The 20,230-nt window shown below is 47.5% G+C and overlaps 1 protein-coding gene and 1 pseudogene across 1 annotated transcript in view; both read left to right on the top strand.

Annotated features, from left to right (window-relative positions):
- Positions 1 to 3,529: 3,529 nt before the first annotated feature.
- MICAL3 (microtubule associated monooxygenase, calponin and LIM domain containing 3) overlaps positions 3,530 to 20,230 on the top strand; it is a 185,428-nt gene continuing 168,727 nt past the window's right edge. The window contains exon 1 of the mRNA XM_069490679.1: positions 3,530 to 3,641. The gene's annotated coding sequence lies outside the window, so the exon portion shown is untranslated. The remainder of the gene's footprint in view (positions 3,642 to 20,230) is intronic.
- On the top strand, positions 6,596 to 6,743 carry LOC138397831 (U2 spliceosomal RNA; annotated as a pseudogene).

Genomic DNA, 20,230 nt, shown 5'->3' with positions numbered 1-20,230 from the left:
TGGCTAACTTAAGGTATTGCCATGTGATGAAGCTATTTAAAATCATATTTTAGAACAATATATAGTGGCATGGGAAAATTCCTAGCCTATCAAATAGAAAAGTAGATTGCAAAGCATTTTGGTCAAATTTTGTTAAAAAGATACATACAAAAAAAGAAGGTACATACACATGTACACAGAAAAAATACAGGAAAACATATGTATCAAAAAAGCAACAATGACATGCTGGTAAGGTCATGGGCAATTTTTATTTTTTTGTACTTTCCTCTATTTAAAAAATTCTTCTACAATAAACATGTATTATTTTGAAGTCAGAAAATATTTTTTTCTTAAAAATAAGACAGAATACACCACAAGTCTTCTAATGGCCAAATTGTGGATTGACATTAGATTATTCTCCCTACTGTTTGATACATGTCCACTTATTTTTGGTACCCTCAACCTCTCCACCTTTCTCCCCAGTACACCACCCATGCCCCCCGACCCCATCCCTTTTCTAGAACTCAATCCAACGCTCCTTCTCCTACTAGGGGACAGGACATTCCAACATGAGCTTGTACATTTCAAAGAAGATGGGATCCTGTCATGCACTTTCTGAGGAGCTCAGGCTGAATCCTTCCTCACTGACATGGGTCTGATGTTTATCACCCCATCCACTTGGTAGGTACACGCTTCATGTGTGATCCGTCAGGATAACCCCACACAACCTGACAGTTCTTTGCTCATAGTGGGTGCTCAATAAACGTTTGAATGCATAAATAAAGCAGTCAGATAAGCAGAGACATTTTAGAGCTCCTGGGTATGAGAAGAGACAGGAGAGCTATGGGAGTGAGAATTAACCAGATGGGTTGCCCGGAGCTAGGCGAGGCAAAGAGCAACTCAGAAGTATTGGCTTCAGAATTACCTCGCTCAGGCTTCTTAATCAATATTAAACGTTTGCTGTTCCCACACAATTTTACTAGCATGTCCACCCCTGTGAGTTTAAAAAGAATGAAATCATTAGCCCAGCCTGTATTTTCAGGGCTGTGTTCCAATGCCAGTGGAGCAGGATATTTTACTGAACAGCAGATTGAGAACTTCCCCCCAATTGGTTGACAGCAGTGCTGCACACAGAAGTCCCTTCCTCATGGACATGGGGCTGACTCTAGCTCCACTCCAGGCTATGGGGGAGCAGTTTTGTGGCCCTTTGCTATTGAATTTCCAGATATGTCAAAGACACAATCTCATTGAAAGCATATACACAACAAACCACTAAAAAGAAGTCCACAGTGCTTCTCACTCTTCATAGGTCTTCCTTGACTTGCTTTCTGCCCCAATTGTAAGCGCTTCTTGTGCCACACTCCCTGAATGCCATGGGATAGCTTTTGCTATTTTGTATTTGTTTTCTTGTTGCTTATAATTGTTCTCTTGTTGTTACATGTAAAAAGGTTGCTTTCACTCAGCCAGCAGAGACTGCAGTGGAAAGAACGTACAACTTGGAAAACCAGGCACCATGATTTACCAGCCTGTTCCCTTAGCCAAACTGGTCATCCTCTCTGAGCTGTAGTTTCCTTCCTTGTCTGTAAACAAATGACTACTAACTCTCCTCTCATGATTGTTTTGAAGCTGAAATGATATTGTAGGTGTAGAAATCAATGTAAAACATGATGTAAGTGTATGACATTATCTTTTGTATGGAATGCAGTAGATTCTCAAGAAATTGGAGATAGCATTGCATTGTGGGATTACGAGGGTGGGCACTAGAGTAAGACCTCTGTTTGCACTTGGGCAAATCAGCTTCTGTAAGCCTTAGAATAATAATGGAACTCCACAGAGTTGACATGAGGGTGAAATGAAATAATGCATGCAAAGCACTTCCCAACAGTACCTAGCACATAGTAAGCCCTTAATAAATGTAAGCTGCTGCTGTGCTCCAGTGAGAGATGGAAATATGTCAATAAGAAATGTATGTTGGGACAGAGAGCATGGAAAATTGGGGTTATGGTGGGGCAGACACAGTGTAGAAATGGGAGCTCTATAAGCTGGCAGCCTTTGGTAATCAATCTGAGAAGGCTTTGTGGAGGAACTGGACTTTCTGGAACTCTTTGGATTATAGTTGAAAAATGAGTTTTCTGGTTGGGAGTGGAGCTATAAGAAAGGGTGTCCCAAACACCTTATACAAGGTGCAAGCAGGTTGAGTGGGGGTGGGGTGACCAGATGTTGAGAGGTGGGAAGATTCTGAAATAAAGAAGGTGGAGTTGGTCTGAAGCTTGATAGCCCAAATGTAAGCCTAGCTGCCCTGTGTGAAGCTCTAAAATAGAGACTAGGCTCTCAAGGAGTGTTTGGATGATCTTAAATTTGACATGTAGTGTGCCTGCAAGCACAATTGGCCATGCATAGCTGAAGGGTGTGTTACAGACTTCAGATAGGGACAAGCACTTTAGCAGCTCTAATGAGGGGTGACCAGTGGGATTTGTTGCTGAACGCAGGAATGCTGAACAGTTCAACAGGCCAATGAATTATTAATTGAAGCTTTGTCTGATTATGAGGAGGAAGGGAGAAGGAAGAAGAAGAGGTGTCTCTTGGTTGAGTAGAAATTTTGAGATACTGGGGTTGGGGGGCGGTCTCTACATCTAAGAAGAATGCTCTTCTTCAAGAGATGAGGGACCCAGAAAGAATGTTGGATTTGGCTTTACAAAAAGTGGGGTTGATATTGTCGCTATACAGGATTTGGTGTCAGAAAGTCTACTTTCAGCCAAAGTTCTTTAAGATGGTGGTTCATGCCCCAAATTGAAGAAGACATGAAGATATTAGTAATCCTATGCAAAGGATGATAGGATCACAAAATATGAGAAGGGCCATCGGAGATCAACTGTAGTCCAATATCCTCATTGGACTAGATGAGGAAGCTGAGGCTGAGTTGGCATTACCTACTCAAGGTCATGCAGATATATCTGGTTCAATTCTCTCTATATTTTCTTTTAGCTCCCTCCTCCAAACATTTGAAGTTTCCTTAATCTCTTTGTTTCCCATCTGGATAGGGTGAGGAAGAAAGTCCTAGTTTTGTTTTCTGGAGGCTACAGCGCAACAAGCAAGTCCCCTTTAAACGCCTCCTCTCTTCTCTCCATCTGGCAGGATTTGCTATGCCCACCGTGTTTCTCCATTGGCCATTTCGTGTGGCTTCTCGCCCCCTTCCAAGACTCCCAACCAATCAACTCTTCCCTGTCTCATCCCGGCGGCGCTCAGTGGACTGTACCATATAGACCGAGCGGGGGCCGGAGAGGAGGAAGGGCGTGGCGACAGCTTATTTCTTTAGGTTATGCATACGATCCATGAGATTCTGGAAAATCTGAGCCTGCGCGTAGCAATGGGGTCCCTGAGGACCGGATCCACGTGCCGGTCCCAGAGGCTCACTGAGATCGCCCGCCCCCGAGGCCCGGGTCCCGTGGTCGGGCCTGGAGGGCCGCAGCCCCCGCCCTTCCATGTGCCCGCCCAGCCACTGGCGGCGGCGCCGCTGCTCCTGCCGTTGCCCGTGCCGGACCCTGCGGGCTGGCGCGCCGGGGCTGCGGGGCTGCGGGGCTGCGGGTCCCGGAGCGGGGCTGGGCGGCCCGGGCCGGCCAAGGGACGCCAGCGCCGAGGGGACACAACAGCATGAGGCGGAGGTGAGGACGGGGGTTCGGGTTCGCGGCCAGCCCAACCGCCCATGAGGAGCCGAATTCCCCCAGCTCCCCGAGCGCGGGGCTCCGGGCCCGGCTGGCTTCCACGGGCGGCTGCGGAGCCGGCGACCGCCGCGCCAACATGTGGGTGAAGCCCTCCCGCCCCGGCGGCCGTGAGCACCTGGCGCCTCCTTCTGGCGGCCGCTTCCAGCCCGCTCGCTGGCGGGCACGGCGCGAGCAAGCCCCTCCGGGCGCGCGGCCTTCGCCGGCCCTGTCCTTGACCTCAGGGCTTGGACGTGCGGTCGGGTATGGCGGGCGGGTCCCCGAGTTCCCGGGCAGGCTGGCGCCGGGGCAGCCGAGGTGGGCTCCCACTTCTTGTCGGGGTCAGGGTCGGAGTGGCTGGGGCTCGGGGGGCTGGGAGGCTTCTGGGGCGGGGCAGAGACGGCTCGGCTGGACCGAGGTCCGACGTCCGTCCTGCCGCCCGAGCCCGGCCCCCGGGAAGCCCCGTCTTGGTGGCCGGGTGTGGAGCCTGGCGTGCGCCGTGAGTGAGGGCTGCTGAGGCCGTCATGGCAGGTGGCCTCGAGAGAGCCCTGAAATGCTTCTTTAGTTTTTGGTGGCGGAGGTGAGTGGGTGAGGTGATGGCAGCCTCGCACGGCACTTACCTAAGGGCCGCCCCCTTCCCTCGCTGCCTTGCAAGGTGGTAGCGCTGTTGGAGGTCTCCGTGGTACGCTGGAGATTAGGTTTGAAAATCACCTTGAGGAGCCCTACACAGGTCCGTGGCTTGCCTGGTGTTGGCAGAAAGCCCGATGTAGCGAGAGCCTCAGCTTTGCAGGTTTCTGGCTTCATCAGCTCTTTCACAAGTGTTTGCTGGAAGGAAGGGGTCTGCCAGACCCCTCAGGCAGGGCCTCTGTACCTCATCCCAGTGAGCGACATGGACCTATATCTTGGCTGATTTCTCTCCTGGGTCTGAATGCAGACAAAGTATTTATTTCCAAGAATACAAAACCACATTCATATTCTTTTCATGTTGAGGTTCAGTGCAGACGTTAATTGTAGTTTGGATGAAACGGGTTAATGCAGAGGAATGTAAGTGAACTGTGGACGGTGTTTTTGTTTCTGTTTTTTTTTGTGTGTGTGTGTGAAATGGAGAGAATGGCATTTAAATATCAGGACACCAATGTTAATTTGGTCCCATCTGACAGTTTGCTGCATAGACAATCATTTAGGTTGATGGCTTGTACCCTAGGGGTGAGAATGAGTTAAGTTTTATGGTAAGAAAGACGTCTTACTATAAATCGCTGCAGCCGGCAGGAAGGCTTCCGCTTCTCATTACCAGGTCACATACATGCCAGTTCATTGTTGTGGTTGCCTTCTCCTGTGAGCATATCGCTGAAGGGCCTTTAAGAGAATATTATAAATTCCATATTTGATTATTAAATGTGCTACTCGGTCAGAAATTTGGCCCAGATTGTTTTAGCCCTACAGTGAGTTTTTCTTTTGCTCCAGGTCGTAAACGTTTTTAATCTTTTTAATAGTGTATTAAATAGCATGAGTTAATTTCAGAATTATAGGAAAGACATGATTTGGGTGTTCCTCTTGTAAAGAATGTTTCAAAACTTGGACCTGGTTCCTCAGCTAAGGCTCTTTTTTGTGTTCACAATGCTAACATTTTGAAGTCTCTAAAACGAGACTACAGATTATGCCCCCCACCCACCCATTTTGGATGATCCCCATTCAGTGGTGGTTATTTCATCGTGTTACTAGGTTTGGGAGAGAAAATGGGCTTTGGAAAGAATGTATGTTAAGTACTTAGCACAGTGCTTGGCACATGGTAGATGTTCAGTAAACATAAGTAAATTTTTCCTTTCCTCTTGGGTTTGAGACACCCGGGGATAATGAAATTGGATGCAGTTTTGATTGCATGTGCCATCTATAAATTAGAAAGATTAGCTGCCCCCACTCCTCCTTCTACTCCAACTTCCAGCTCTCTGGACATTCTAATGGTAGGTTAAAAATGAAACACCTTGGACTTAGAAATAAAAATAAGGAAAGATTGAGCTCTTTCTCCTTGGCTCATGTGTTGCATTTTTAAAGAAAGGATGGTGCATGCTCTGGAAGAGGTCTTATACCACCACTCAGTACAGGAGAGCAGATGGTAAGAATTGACCTTTTCCTGGGTCTGTTGAGTAGTCCCGCAGCAGGTGAGGATTTTGGTTGTTATTGGTTTGACATGTCCAGGTGGAACCAGAAGCATTACCTGATTTCTTCTGGCACTGGCATCTTAGAAGCGGCCCAGGATGGTCAAGGCCTGACCAGTGCCTAGGGGCAGGGTCTTGGCTTTGATGGGCCCTGCCTCTAAACAGGGTTGTACGAGCAGCAGTTGTTTCCCTCCTGCTTGTAGCAGGCTCCATGTGAGCAGATAAAAAGGCCATCAAACCTAATGTTCTTGAAAAAGTAAGGACCATTCATTATTGGCTTACTTATGTCCTGTAATCTTGGGTTTGGCATTTTAATAATCATCCTCTGGATTTACTTATTGCTTTTTCTTTGAGGAAGCGAAAGCTTTTTATCCCCTGTTAACTCATTGATTCTTGTCTCTGAGGTCATGAAAGTTTAGTATGGTGTATTATTCCCATTTTATAGATGAAATGGAGGTGATATGATTTGCTCTAAATTGCAAGTGAGTTGTCCCTGAGTTGGAACTTGAATTGGATCTTCCTTCTTATATTACATTTCATTGATACCTTTGGAGGAAAAAGCCCCACACACCTTTTTTTGGAAGCGAAAGGACTTAAAAAAGTGAAAGGCCAGGCTGGACGTGGTACGTGGTGGCTCACGCCTGTAATCCTAGCACTCTGGGAGGCTGAGGCAGGTGGATTGTTTGAGCTCAGGAGTTCGAGACCAACCTGAGCAAGAGCGAGACCCCATCTCTACTAAAAATAGAAAGAAATTATGTGAACATCACTTCTCGGCCTTTTGGCTAAGATCAAGTGTAGAAATTATATGGACAGCTAAAAATATATATAGAAAAATTAGCTGGGCATGGTGGCACATGCCTGTAGTCCCAGCTACTCGGGAGGCTGAGGCAGTAGGATTGCTTGAACCCAGGAGTGTGAGGTTGCTGTGAGCTAGGCTGACGCCACAGCACTCTAGCCCGGGCAACAGAGTGAGACTCTGTCTCAAAAATAAATAAATAGAATAAAAAAAAAGAAGCGAAAGGCCATTGTGCTTTTCTGATTACTAGATAGCTAAAGATGGTTAACATTTATTGAGTGCTTAACTGTGGGAACCTGCACTTGGTGCATTATATTCATTACTTCATTTATTCCTCACAACAGTATTTAAGTTAGGACCTACTCTCAATTTTACAGGGTTTGGTGACATCCCAGGTCAAGGGAATGACAGTAAGGCTGGGGCTCAGTCCTGGGCTTTCTGATTCCAGAGTGCATGCACGCTCCTGTCTGTAATGCTTTAATGGTGACTAATGGGTAGACCTCAGAGCCCCTGACACCTGCTGCTGCTGCATCCCTGAGTCTCATGGGTGGCTGTGGTTAGATGAGGGCCTTATTCTTCATTGCAGTACAGTTTTCACACTCCGGTCTTTTCTTTTATCAGAAGCATTCCTCTAGCCAGGTGGGAGTGTCATTACTTTAGAAAAAATAATCAGAGCTGAAAAAAATCTACATTTGGAGAATATGAAGTATTTAATAAGACCAGATGGGGAGATTAGGGACAGAGAGAATTGAAGTGGTTTGTGGACAAAGGAAATTTCTGGTAATCTAACCCAGAGGGCATCTGTAGTGCCCAGGCTTTTTTTACTTAAGCTGCTGGTTGAAATTGTAAAACTGGAGGCACGGCACTTGTGCTAAAATCTGTGCAGCAGATAAGACTCTCAGTTTCTTTTCTTTTCTTTTCTTTCTTTCTTTTTTTTTTTTGAGACAGAGTCTCACTCTGTTACCCAGGCTAGCGTGAGTGCCGTGGCGTCAGCCTAGCTCACAGCAACCTCAAACTCCTGGGCTCAAGCGATCCTCCTGTCTCAGCCTCCCGAGTAGCTGGGACTACAGGCATGCGCCACCATGCCCGGCTAATTTTTTCTATATATATTTTTAGTTGGCCTTTTTTTTTTTTTTTTGAAACAGAGTCTTGCTCTGTTGCCCAGGCTAGAGTGCCATGGTGTCAGCCTAGCTCACAGCAACCTCAAACTCCTGGGCTCAAGCAATCCTACTGCCTCAGCCTCCCGAGTAGCTGGGACTGTAGGCATGTGCCACCATGCCCGGCTAATTTTTTTCTATATATATTTTTAGATGTCAGTATAATTTCTTTCTATTTTTAGTAGAGACAGGATCTCGCTGTTGCTCAGGCTGGTCTCGAACTCCTGAGCTCAAACGATCCACCCACCTCGATCTCCCCGAGTGCTAGGATTACAGGCGTGAGCCACCGCGCCCGGTCAAGACTCTCAGTTTCTACTGTAGATGGCAAAGCTGAAACTCTGATTCCTTTTTGGTCTTTAGCTTTCACAAATAATGCAGTGCATTGTAGGAATAGTGGGAATGTTGTTTGGAAATTTACCTAAACTCTCTGTGGACTTCCCCTTCCCTCCAGCCACCCGGTCTGTCATCTTTGGTTGCACTTTTCAGAATTCAACTCTGATCCCATGGAATTGGGTGGGGTGGTGGGAAGTATCATTCACTCAGGTGCTTGGGATATTCCAGTGGACAGAACAACATCCCTGCATCCAGCAACATCACTGCCCCTGTGGGATGCAGGGATGTTGTTCATGAGTTGCTGTTTTCTTGCGGGTGGGATTTAGCCATCTCTAGGTATAAAGGCACCGTCATCAGGAAGCTGGGAGGGATGACCAGGAAACTATCACCTCAAACCCTGCGTTTCATTGACTTTTGTCATTGGTGAGTTGAAGTTTCACAGAGGAGAGAAAATTGTGCCGTATCTTGAAAAGAAAAGAAAAAGAAAGTGATCATTAGATTGAAGCAGGGAGAAGAAATAGGACTGTTGGCTTGTACCTTGGTGAAAAGTAGAAGAGGAAGGGTAGGAGTTTCTGCTAAGTAGTAAGTTCCTTGGGCAGGACAACAGCCTTTTTTGGCTCTGCAGTGCCCGGCTCAGTGTCTGTCACAGGAGTGGATGTGTGTCATGTGAGGGTGAAATCCAGTATGGGGGGCTTCCTGCATGAGGTTTTTACATGTATATCCAGCAAAGGATTCAGTCTGGTTAACTCTGGGAGGAGAGGAGTAGCACAGCCAAGTGGGTAACTAGTAGCTTATATTGACTTTTCCTTACTGCTTTAAGAAAATATGTAAAGGCGAAGTGAAACTTAAGTTACTCCCAGCCTTGCCCTTTCCCCTCCCCTGCTGATTTAAGTCGAGAGGGGGCTTGGGTCCTAGGAGGCCTTCTCCATGCCATTGTTGGATGCTTGGGAAGAGAGGAGGAGCAGCAATCGGGGAGAAGCTCCGGAGTGCTCACTCCTAGCACCTGCAGCCCCCCAAGTACAACAGACCTTGTTTAACATGGACTGTCCCCAGCCTACAAAAAATCAGCTTACTAAGGTTCCAGCTAATACTCCTCCCTGCCTGCCCCCTGCTCTCCTGCCTGCCCCGCCAAAGCTGCCTTGTGGTGATCGAGCACTGGGCTGTGGATGGACAAGGGACAGGAGTGGGAAAGCAGCACCTTATGCTAAGGGTGACAGCAGCGGTGGCAGCAGTGGAGGCTTGGAGACCATCAACTGTGCTGAGTGCTGTCCTGCGTGTCTGTATGTCTCAACGCAGTCAGTCCTCACACAGCCGGTCAGGGTGGATGCTGTTATGCTCCCGGCTTTACGCATGAGCACGCCGAGGCACAGAGGGCTAAAGAAAGTGGTGTAGTCAGGATTCAGACTTTCAGACTAAGGCACGTGGTTTCGGATGTGCGCGGTCACGGACCAGTTGAGGGCAGCTGCCTTGGGCAGAGACTCCTGTCAGGGTTATCTCCTTCCTGGGGGTCACCCCTTCCTCTTTCACGTCTGTCTCCTTTTCGCTCTTGAGTTACACATCTGCAGTGCTCCAGGAGAGATGCATTTAGGCTAACCGGCGTACTCCTTTGAATATTCCTGGCTTATTTCTCAGGGGCAGAGTCAGGAGGTAATTCTGAAGTACTAGGAAGAGAGCACTGGCCCAGGTGGGTTTCCCAAAGGGCACCCAGGACAGTATCAATGTCCTCAGGGACCTGGGGGCTGTGCCGTGGGATCGAGAAAGAGTGTTGCTTACAGCCCTGCTCCCAGAAAAGGTGAGGGAACCCTTCCCTTCCTTCTGGTTCCTAAAATGTAAAACTCAAGCAAGTCCATCATTACCCTGTCTAAACTACTTTGTGGATGACTTTTTAAAAAGAATGAGCTAGCCTGGGAGTCCTAACCACTGTATGCTTGACAAATGAACTTTCGGAACAGAACCTTTTGCCTAGTTTGGCCATGACTGGTCAGAGTCATTTATTTCCTTGGGAAAAAGGAAAAAGGAAGTATTTTAACTAGTGACATGGACTTGTGTCAGATTGTTTCCAAAACAGACAGGCTTTTCTCAAAACCAGCCTTGCTAGAGGTGGGGAAAAAAGTCCATTTTCTGCCTTTAGTATTTTAAGTACCTGTAGACAAGCGGGTCCTGTGGATGGTTACATAGAATAGCCACATAGTTATCACTTACTGGGTGTTGCTGTGGCCAGACACTGTACCAAGGGTTTTCTGTGCACACATCATTTCTAGTTGTCAGGTAGGTGCTGTCACCCCCATTTTACAAAAGAGGAACAGTTCTAGCAAGGTCAAGGACCCAGTGAGATACGTGGCTGGGCGACTCCAAATCCAGTGCATTTAATCACCTTGCTGTGAGATGGACTGTTGAGGGAGCAAAAGGAAGAGGAATGGGGGAGAAACAGGCAGTGTGAGGTGGGGGAAATACTCACAAACACTGTGTGCCTGGCCCTAGCAGGGAGGGTGGGGCACAAAAAAGCCCGTGGGAGCCAGGGAACAAAGGAGATTTGGAACTGGAGAGCTCGGAAGGGCTTTAGTAGGTTACACACATGGACTTTTTTTCAGCACATGTTTATTGAGCACCTACCATGTGTAAGTGCCAGATAATAAGACAACGTCCGCCTGCAAGAGGTCACATATTTCTAGGGGAGGCAGACACGTGCAGTAACCTGTAGCATGTTGTGATAAGTGACTTGACTGGCCAGGGAGCCCTGAGCATGGAGTGGGAGGCAGATTTATATTAACTAGCAAAATACTCTTTGATTCTGTTTTGTTTATCTCTTGCAATTTGAGAATTTCTAGAATTTACCTACTGTCTGCGGCTATTGTCTCTGGAATGTTTGTGTTTTGCAAATAGGCTCTTGTTGCAGCTCCTCCCTGAGCATCAGCCCTATGCCTTGGTTGCAAGAAAGGTTGGGGCCACCTCTCCTTCCGGGCTGCCCGAAGGCCCATCACCACTGTGAATCAGTTGGGTGTGGTGTGATTGTCCTTGCTTGACCGGCCACTGCTCACCAAGAGGTACAGGTGCTCCCATGGACGGGGCAGCCCTTCCTGGAGGAGTGTACGGCGAGCCATGCCCTTTCCCAAGTGTTGCTGCAGTGGTGGGAGCAGTACTGGGCAAGGAGGCGCCTCCTTGATGCTTTGGGCGTTAGCGTGACTGTGTTGCCTCCAGGGCTCCTTTCTAACTCCAGGACTATGATACTGTGCCTACCATAGCCTTGGAGCCAGTCAGAGCCTTGTGGTGTTGGCCAGCACAGTAGCACCCTCCCGTTCTTCCATCTTCCTTAAGCATTTCTTTGTCATGTGCTATATTTGGAAGCTGATGTATTGTGCAAAAAGGCCTAATAGGACTTATTACTGGTGGGTATGTTTAGTGGGATACAGTTTTTGTTTGAGTTTTAATCTTTTATTTTCCAAGACTTTTGGATCATTTTGATCAGGTCTATTCAAATAGAAATTACTTATATCTCCTGGTAGTTAAATATCTTCTGACCTCTGCTTCCTGCTATGTTAATCGAGGTGACTCAGTTTGGTAGTATTTCGGATGTTTTTACATGCAATTAATGAAAATTTCTTTCTGTCCGTAACCAGTGATCCCAGAGAAGTGTTCATCAGCTCAAAGGTATCCTTTATACTTTAAGCAAACGATTTATGAAAATGTGGATTTGCCCCCAAATAAAATAGTATATATCTGTATGTCTTAGCTTTAAATTAAATTCTTCATAGTAAAGGAATTTTTTGCAACAGAATTCATTCACTAGGAATGTAAAATTTTACTTTTTTGTATACAACTTTTTCAGGCAGCCTGATCTCTCACTATTGGTGGGAGTGACTGCCTGTCCTTGTCCCCCTACAACACAAACATATGCAGCCTCAGAGGCACAGATGCTAGCGGCTCTGCCTTTGCAGTCTCCCAAGGCCTGTCGTCTGGGCCTGTTAGTACGGCATGCAGAACTAGGTGCTGTCATGGGCTGTCAGTCCTGGCACATCCTGGCAGGGCCTGGCTGGCCCAGCCTTTGCTCATGCAGTATTCATTTGCACGCCAAGAGCCGTCTGGACCGTCTCTGTGCTGCCTCACTCAGTTCCATGTGCAGTTGCTTTCCTTTCACGCTTGTCTCCAGGCTATTTTTGTAAGCTTTTATGAAGTCCAAGTGCTTAGGCATAGGCAGTAGGCAGGAAAATCCAGAATGGCATGTAGATTGTTCCTTGATCTTAAAGGAGGTCATTTAGCTAAAAACCTCACTTGTATTGGGATATGGGAAAGGTGGGAAGGGCATTGACTTATCAGGAGTCTGCTTTGTAAATATACTTGATGGCATGATCTACTTTAATCCTTATAACAGTCTTACAAAGTTAGGTATATGGTGCCTACTTAACAACAGGTTGGGAAACATGAGGCTCAGTGAGGTTAGATGACTTGCCTGAGATCTCTCAGCTGGTAAATGGCGGAGCTAAATCAGATTAAGGAAATCAAAATGTGTAGTGGTTAAGTGCATGGATTCTGGAACCAGACCGTACTGTCTACACCAGTTACTAGAGTGTGTGACCTTGGGGTTATTCCTTAGCTTCCCTGGAACTCAGTTTCCCCATCTGTGCATTGAATGGCATAGCAGTCCTACTTACCTTGTATGGTTGTAAGCATTTACTATCCTGCCAGGCACATGGTGTCCTGCAGTGAGCACCCCAGTTGTCAGCAGTACCATATTGACCAGTGCTTAGGAAACTTGGAGTGGAATACCGAGGCTTTGGGCTTCCTCTCATTCAGGGAGGAGCCCACGGGTCCAGGCTATACGGTGCATCAGAAGCAGGTTTCTTTGCAGTATTTACATGGGTAAGAGTGAACAGTGCCAGCCCCATCTCTCCTGTCTCGTGGCCTTTCTCCCCTTAGTCACATCCAGGGCTGACTCCTCTCCCCTGCCCCCTTCCTCTGTCTGCATTCCTCATCAATATAGAAGTGCCCACAAATGCCTGCTCTTTGTCTTGTTAGCCCCTGATGATTTACATTTTTTTAAGGAATTCTTTAAACTTCCTGAAGTAACTTATTAATTAATTTTTTGTCTATTGGGTCTTTCCTCCAGATGTTGCACTATACTGGGAATTAGGGCAGGGGCCGGTTCATAGAAGTGTATGGCCTTGTCTCTGCTCATGACAAACCTGTCTGCTTCAGAAGATCCAGTACTAATTTTAATACACACAACAATTAGGGGAAAGAAAAGTGATGAAATCCCAAAGTGGCATGGACAGTGTGATTTAGGTGTTTGAGGAAAGCAAGGAGGGTAACTGTCACCTTTGGCCAAGTGCTAGTTTAGATGCTCTACATGCATTGTAAGCCCTGCAGGTTAGGTGATACTGTGTCAGCCCTGCCTTACACGTGAGGATGCAAAGATAGAAGCATCTTGTCCAAGGGCACTCAGTGCACAAGTGGGAGGAGCCTAGGGCTTGAACCCCAGTCCACACTGACTTTTGTGGGCCTACCAGGAGATGCGACTTGAACTGTGTCTTAGGTCATTGGTAGGATTGTCTGGGTGAGATGAGGTGTGCTGGGGTGAGCAAGGGCTCAGAGCTGAGAGTGAGTGGGATGCATTTAGGGGCAGCGAGGAGGCGAGCCTGGCTGCGCTGGAGTAGAGCTCAGTGTTTATGAACAGCTGTGCCAGGTTCTGTTGGGGGATGGGAGATGAGTAAGATGTGTTCCTTGCCCTCTGGAATCTTGCCGTAGCTGGGGAGACAGACACACAAATAGATGATTTCAGTGCTGCGTGGCAAGAACTGTGATGAGGGTAAGTATAGGGTGCTGTGGGAGCAGAAGAGAGGGAACCAGGAAATGTTCCCAGAGCATTCAGACAGTGGCAGGCTTAGCAGTTGAAGGCAAGGAGGGTTTCCTCAAAGGCAGAGAATAGAGTGAACGCAGGCATGGCCTTGTGGGCTTTTCTTGTTAAAAACCAGTTTATGGTACAGAGTGGAGTCTACAGGCAACGGAGTCCGGCAGGGGTGTTTGAACACAGCACCAGCGTGGAAGTAGTGTTATCTTAGGTCAGTTAATCTGGTGGAGGCAGGAGAGGTGAGAGTCAGCAAGATCAGCTGTGGGAGGAGTCAACAAACTTTTTTCTGTAAAGAGCTAAAAAGTAAAGGTTTTAGGTTCTGTGAGCTAGGTGGTCTCTCTGATGCAGCTATTCAACTCTGCTGTTGTAGTGTGAAAGCAGCCACAGATAACACAGAAATGGATGGGTGTGGCTATGTTCCAGTAAAGCTTTTAATTTATGGCCCCCAAATTTGAATTTCAGGTAATTTTTACATGTCACAAAATAGTCTTACTCTGATTTCTTCCCCCCCCCCAATGATTTTAAAATGTAAAAAATGACTTTTTGCTTGCAGGTTGGATTTGGCCCATGGGTCATGGTTTGCCCACCCCTGAGCGATGGGTAATAATTCAGGTGTGACATGACAAGGAACTGGAACAGAATGTTGGCCGTGGAGATAGCGAGGAAGGGACTTGATGCCAGAGACATTTTGGAAAGAGGACACTGATTAGATAGAAGAGATAAGGAGAGGGAAGAGCCCCAGATAATGCTAAAGTTTCAGGTTAGGTGCCTTTCCAGCCCCATTTGTTTTCCACTTGCCAAGAATATGACTTGATTCTGGAGAAAAACCCAGGGATAGTTGATGCCTCAGGTGCTCCCTGACTTCTGTCAGCATTGTTAATTGTTCTGAGTGTGTCCCTTGAGAGTGTCACTGAGCCAGTTGCATTTGCTGCCCTGTCTCCCAGGTGCGTTGGGGGGAGGCGGCTCCCACTGTCACTGGGACAGCATGCCCACTGTTTGCTGGCCACAGGTACAGTTTCTTTTTTGGTTAACTTTATTTTGATAGAATTTCAATATTATAGAGAAGTTGCAGGAGCAGTCCTGGGAGAGCTTCCCCCACACCTGGTATCTACATTTATTAAGTAGATTTTATTATTTACATTTTGTGCCATTCTCCCCCTTGCATTTTTTCCTGACCAATTTGAAAGTCAAAGACATTGTGCTCCTTTACCCTAAATAATTCAGTTTGGATTTATCAAGAATAAGGGTGTTCTCAGGCCACAACCACAGAGTGATCAGCATCAGTGGAGATTGATGCCATACTGTTATCTAATTGTCTTTGAAGCTAGCACCCCTCCTATAGCTATCACGCACAGCTTACCTGCCATGCGGAAATTATGGTGTGGCAGATGTTACATCACAGGTAGGCAGGGGCCTGCCTGTGTCGGGGACCCACACTCTGGACAGCAGTTCCCCAGCACCTGTGCTGGAGCTGCTCAGTGGGGCAGCAGGCCCACCAGGGGCCTAAAAGGAGAGCAGTCCCACAGCTACAGGGTCACTTGTTACCTTGGGCTTCTGAGCTTTCAGAGGGCAGAGACTTTGTTTTTCTTCACATAGTTCCTGCTATTCTCTGCCACCTCCCTGAGAAGATTTATCTCCTAAGTGGAGTAGCAGCACCTGAGATCTCAGTTGTGGTTACAAACATGTTCTCTCGTAGCTTTCCTCTCTTCTGCTGCATTGTAGCCTGTGGAAAAGGATTCTTCCAAGGTGGATTTTTTCCTAGACTTACTCTGGAAAATAAAAAATGGAATTAATTTATTTTGGAAATAAAATATGAGGAAAAAAGATATCCTACCATTTCTGACTGAGGGCAAAGGGGGATTTTCTTTTTGCTACTTTAGAAGACTGAAACCAGATAGAGAAATTTCTGATGCATATTCCTTAATTCCTTGCAGAGGTCAGTGGGAGCTGTGGGAAGGAATCTGGACGCTCTGCACTTGGAGGCAGGAGCAGAGGGAAGGCTCCCCTGTGTGCAGTGGTGACTCGCCGTGTCCAGCTGGACTCTCTGTGACTTGACTGAATGCTTAGTCTTTGCATTAAGCCTGTGTAGATGTGATTGGGGTCCTTCACTGTGTTCGTCGTTACTGACCTCTCAAGAGCCCATTCTTGTGACCCAGGACATCTGCAGTCCAAGACTCAAGAGTCTTCCGTGTCTTCAGGCTGTAGGGCCTTGCGTTGGGCCTGGGAGAGGGTGGTTTGCTTGGTCATAGGTGGATGAAGATGCCCGTCGCCTCTGCACTCCCTGGGTCCCAGTCTAGATGAGAAAGCTTTGATTCTGCTGCGGTGACTCACGTGATGGTGCCATGTCAGGTAGAGAGATGTTGGCTGTCAACGGGTTTGAAAGGGCATACTGGGGATGACATTTGAGTATAAAATAGGGCAGATGTGCTTTGAAATAAGATACGAGTACCATTTACTTGCTGATGTTTTCCTAACACAGACAGGTTACTGCCCACCGCTGGTGCAGGGGACCCATGGGCAGAGGTGTCAGAAGCTGCCCTGCTCATCCACCTGGGCCTTGTAGTTGGTGGAATCCATAAGGCAAGGCACATAGATCCAGCAAACATCAACTTAAAAGTGCCAGGGACTTTGCAAAGGGAGTAGAGGCCACAGGCTTTGTTCTCAAAGTTCACAGTTCACTTTAGAAATGAAGATTAATAAAAGAGCAGCTGATGACCACCAGGAAGATAAGAGAATCAGGTGCAAACTGCACCTGAGCATTCTGCTGCACAAAAGGCAGTGGTTACAATCCCCTGCTCTGCCCGGGTTTCTCTGCCTGTCCCTCCCACACTCCAGCCACGCCCTGCCTCAGGGCCTCTCTCAGACTCTTCCCTTTCCCTGGAACACTCTTCCCTACGACATGGCGTGTTTAACTCCCTCGGCCCCTGCTTGTCTTTGCTCAGATGTCACCTCCTCTGTGAATCCTCCTGCCACCCGGTTTAAAATTTCAACATGTCCCCTTCCCCCGCCCCTCCAGATTCCCTTTTTCCATCTTTCTGAGCACTTTCGCCCTCTAGCATGCCAGTCACTTGCTTATGCTTGTTGAGAGGCATCAGAGCCTGGGTGCTCGGCCAGGCTGCCTGGGTTAAGTCTTGTCTTCACCACTTGCTACTGGTGTGACTCTGGGGAGATTGTTTAACTCCCTTGACCTTGGTTTCCTCATTTGTAAGAATAATACCTAACTCACAGAATTTTTATAAGGATTAAATTAATTCATATTATTAATAATGATAAACTGCTTAGCATAACACCTGACGTGGAGTAAGTACTATTGTAAGTATTGGATAAATACATCTTTTATTGTCTTTTTCCTCTCACTGAAATGGGAGCTTCGTGAGGTCAGAAACTAAATCTGTTTTGTTCACTCGGGGACCCCTGACATTTAGAAGAGGGCCTGGGGCTGTCAGCGTGCATTGAGTGAATGAGTAGGCCATGGGGTATGTGGTCTGGGAAGGTGTCAGGGAGCAGTGAGGTGCGGGTCGGCGCTGTGGACAGCACAGGCCACCTGGGGCCTTACTCCAGTTCTGCATGTAGTGGCTGCTTAATTTTGGACCAGTGTCTTAATCTCTCCAAGTCTCAGGCTAACGCTTTCCTCAGAGGTGTTAGCAGAATTAGATGAAATAATGTCCAATAAGCTGAGCACAAAGCCGGCCTGGCCGGTAGCAGATGGTCAGTGAATGCTAGTTCCTTTCTTTCCTCGGCACCCCTGGAAGAAGTGAGTCAGGAACTGGCTCTCAGGGCAGTGAAGGAAGTGTGTTGGTGGGGAGGGGCAGGGGAAATCCTGAGTCGCGTACAGAGAGGGGGACAAAAACAAGGTGTCAGATAGAGATGTAGTCATCATAGACCAGCCTGGCTAGAGTGGTTAATAAGACGAGCTGCTCGTTGTTGAACTTCGATGCTAAGGTGAGGGTTTGGATTTTCTTGGGAGGGGGGTAACTTTATTTTCATATAATTCCAGAAGAGTATGAGAAAAGTGCAAGGAACTCCTGTTTACCTTTCACCTGGAGTCACCAATGGTTTGCATTTTGCCCCATTTACTTTTTCGTATTTTTTTCTTGAATTTTGTTTTTCCAGAACCATTTGTAAGTAAGTTAAAGACAGTGTGCCCCTTGACTCCTAACTCCTTCAGTCTCTGTTTCTTGGGAACAGGAGTATCCTCTTAGGGTCTGCTAGGGGGCCCTAGTATAAGGTTCTTTAGCAAGGGAGTGACGCCATGTGAAAGTTCCATGGGGAGGATGGGCTAGCAGCCTGGAGGGCCATGGCAGGCAATTTAGAGTGGTGTCCACTGGAGGGGTGGTGAGGATCAGGTAGCGACCAGAGATGGGAAAAGGGACGTGGTCCCCAGAGGCATGGGGGTGATCTTGGGCAGGTGCTGCCTGGGATGGGTGAGGAGAGGGCGGGGAGGAGTCCTGTGTGCTGGTAAAAGCAGCGCTGCCTTCTGGGGGAGGAGAGCAGCAGGCAGAATCTGAAAAAGCAAGTTCAACTTTAGTTTGGTGCTTGGGACAATGAAACATCCCCTGTCCCTTATATTTATTTTCTAATCTACGGAAGGTAAAGTTCCACCTTAGAGCAGTGGACTGACATGCTCGCATCTGTCAAAGGCTTAGGCATCAACAGGTAGGCAGGTGAATCTGAAGCAGGTTTTGTCAGGAAGATAATAGGTAGAGATGAGCATGCAGGTCCTCTGATGTGGATTTAGGAGTCATTAGTGACAACGGCAGGAGGTTAAGGATCATGTTAGAGGGCAAAGGTGCTTGGGAAGATGGAAAAAAGGAATCTGGAGGGGTGGGGGAAGGGGACATGTTGAAATTTTAAACCAGGTGGCAGGAGGATTCACAGAGGAGGTGACATCTGAGCAAAGACAAGCAGGGGCCGAGGGAGTTAAACACGCCATGTCGTAGGGAAGAGTGTTCCAGGGAAAGGGAAGAGTCTGCGAGAGGCCCTGAGGCAGGGCGTGGCTGGAGTGTGGGAGGGACAGGCAGAGAAACCCGGGCAGAGCAGGGGATTGTAACCACTGTCTTTTGTGCAGCAGAATGCTCAGGTGCAGTTTGCACCTGATTCTCCTTATCTTCCTGGTGGTCATCAGCTGCTCTTTTATTAATCTTCATTTCTAAAGCAGAGAGTATGGTGGGAAGCTCAGGGCCAAAGGCAGCCTTAGGGGTACAGGGAGGACCCACAGGGAAACTGGGGAGGGGAGAAGACCAGGGAGAGAGTGAAGGGAGGGTGGCAGTAGCAGTGTAAATAGAGACAGGATCAAGAAGGAGGACTCTCCAGGAAACGATATGGACAGGGAAACAAAAGATAAGGAAAAAAAGAAGAAAGAAATAAAGAAAGGAGGGCCTGCCTGAGCTAGAGGAGACCCAGGGAGCAGGTGACCCAGAGGTTCCTTACCAGCCCAGAGCCCTCTGGGCCTGAGGTGCTGCCTGGGCACTGTTCTTTCCAGATTGGGGAACTCAAGAACTTTAAGGAACACCCTGTGACTAATGCCACCCTGGGTGCTAAATCAGATCTGACTGCTGAAGGTTTAAAATTCACCTCCTAGCTACTGAAGTGTTTTTGTGGAAAAAAATACCTCAGGGAGAATTTGTCAAAGAAGATACTTTACATTTGAGCTTATTACTTTTAATACTAAGTATTAAAAAGACTTCCTTTTTTTTTTTTTTTAAGATAATATGTGGGAGATTGTGCTATTTTCTTTTCTTTCTTTTTTTTTTTTTTGAGACAGAGTCTCGCTTTGTTGCCTGGGCTACAGTGAGTGCCGTGGCGTCAGCCTAGCTCACAGCAACCTCAAACTCCTGGGCTTAAGCAATCCTACTGCCTCAGCCTCCCGAGTAGCTGGGACTACAGGCATGTGCCACCATGCCTGGCTAATTTTTTGTATATATATATTTTAGTTGGCCAGATAATTTCTTTCTATTTTTAGTAGAGACGGGGTCTCACTCTTGCTCAGGCTGGTCTCGAACTCCTGACATCGAGCGATCCTCCCGCCTCGGCCTCCCAGAGTGCTAGGATTACAGGCGTGAGCCACTGTGCCGGGCCTGTCCTATTTTCTTTAGCTTTGAAAATTCCCAGCTGTAGGAAAGTCTCGATTCCTCCTGGAGTAGTACACTCTTAGGTGGGAGGTAACTACAGGATTGTACTTTGTTTCCAGAAAGTGCAGTGAGCACCTTTTATGTGCTAAACACTGGGAATGTAGTAGTGAACCATGGCCTGCCAGAGCCAGTTGG

This window comes from Eulemur rufifrons, chromosome 16 (genome assembly GCF_041146395.1).
Source record: "Eulemur rufifrons isolate Redbay chromosome 16, OSU_ERuf_1, whole genome shotgun sequence".
Lineage (NCBI taxonomy): Eukaryota > Metazoa > Chordata > Mammalia > Primates > Lemuridae > Eulemur > Eulemur rufifrons.
The sequence above is the reverse complement of the archived record's forward strand: the minus strand, read 5'-3'. Positions and strand labels throughout refer to the sequence as shown.